A 1,503-nucleotide genomic window follows, 5' to 3' on the forward strand; every position below is an offset into this window, starting at 1 on the left:
GGAGACAGAGAATAGCAGTGGAAGGGAGTTTCTCAAAATGGAGACGTGTTCCACAGGGATCCGTGCTGGGACCACTGTTGTTTGTGATGTACATAAATGATTTGGAGGAAAGTATAGGTGGTCTGATTAGCAAGTTTGCAGACGACACTAAGATTGGTGGAGTAGCAGATAGTGAAGGGGACTGTCAGAGAATACAGCAGAATATAGATAGATTGGAGAGTTGGGCAGAGAAATGGCAGATGGAGTTCAATCAGGGTAAATGCGAGGTGATGCATTTTGGAAGATCCAATTCAAGAGTGAACTATACAGTAAATGGAAAAGTCCTGGGGAAAATTGATGTACAGAGAGATTTGGGTGTTCAGGTCCATTGTTCCCTGAAGGTGGCAACGCAGGTCAATAGAGTGGTCAAGAAGGCATACAGCATGCTTTCCTTCATCGGACGGGGTATTGAGTACAAGAGTTGGCAGGTCATCTTACAGTTGTATGGGACTTTGGTTCGGCTACATTTGGAATACTGCATGCAGTTCTGGTCGCCACATTACCAAAAGGATGTAGATGCTTTGGAGAGGGTGCAGAGGAGGTTCACCAGGATGTTGCCTGGTATGGAGGGTGCTAGCTATGAAGAGAGGTTGAGTAGATTAGGATTATTTTCATTAGAAAGGCGGAGGTTGAGGGGGGACCTGATTGAGGTGTACAAAATCATGAGAGGTATAGACAGGGTGGATAGCAAGAAGCTTTTTCCCAGAGTGGGGGATTCAAATACTAGGGGTCACGAGTTCAAAGTGAGAGGGGAAAAGTTTAGGAGGGATATGCGTGGAAAGATCTTTACGCAGAGGGTGTTGGGTGCCTGGAACGCGTTGCCAGCGGAGGTGGTAGACGCGGGCACGATAGCGTCTTTTAAGATGTATCTAGACAGATCCATGAATGGGCAGGAAGCAAAGAGATGCAGACCCTTAGAAAATAGGCGACATGTTTAGGTAGAGGATCTGGATCGGCACAGGCTTGGAGGGCCGAAGGGCCTGTTCCTGTGCTGTAATTTTCCTTGTTCTTTGTTCTTTAGTTGGAGTCATACCGAGCGCAAAGGAATATGGTGATAGTTGTGGGTGGCCAATCATCTCAGTCCCAGAACAGCACTCAGGAGTTCCTCAGGGTAGTGTCCTAGGCCCCAACCATCTTCCGTTGCTTCATCAATGACCTTCTCTGTATCATAAGGTCAGAAGTGGGGATGTTCGCTGATGATTGCAAAATGTTCAGTAGCATTAGCAACTCCTCAGCTACTGAAGCAGTCCGTGTCCACATGTAGAGAGACCTGGACAACATTGGGCTTGGGCTGATAAGTGACAAGGAACATTCAACCCACAAAAGTGCCAGGCAATGAACATCTCCAACAAGAGAGAACCTAACCATCTCCCCTTGACATTCAATGGCATTACCATTGCTGAATCCCTCACTATCAACATTCTGGGGGTTACCGTTGAGCAGGAACTGAATTGGATCAGCCAC

Source organism: Heterodontus francisci, unplaced genomic scaffold (assembly GCF_036365525.1).
Source record: "Heterodontus francisci isolate sHetFra1 unplaced genomic scaffold, sHetFra1.hap1 HAP1_SCAFFOLD_43, whole genome shotgun sequence".
NCBI lineage: Eukaryota > Metazoa > Chordata > Chondrichthyes > Heterodontiformes > Heterodontidae > Heterodontus > Heterodontus francisci.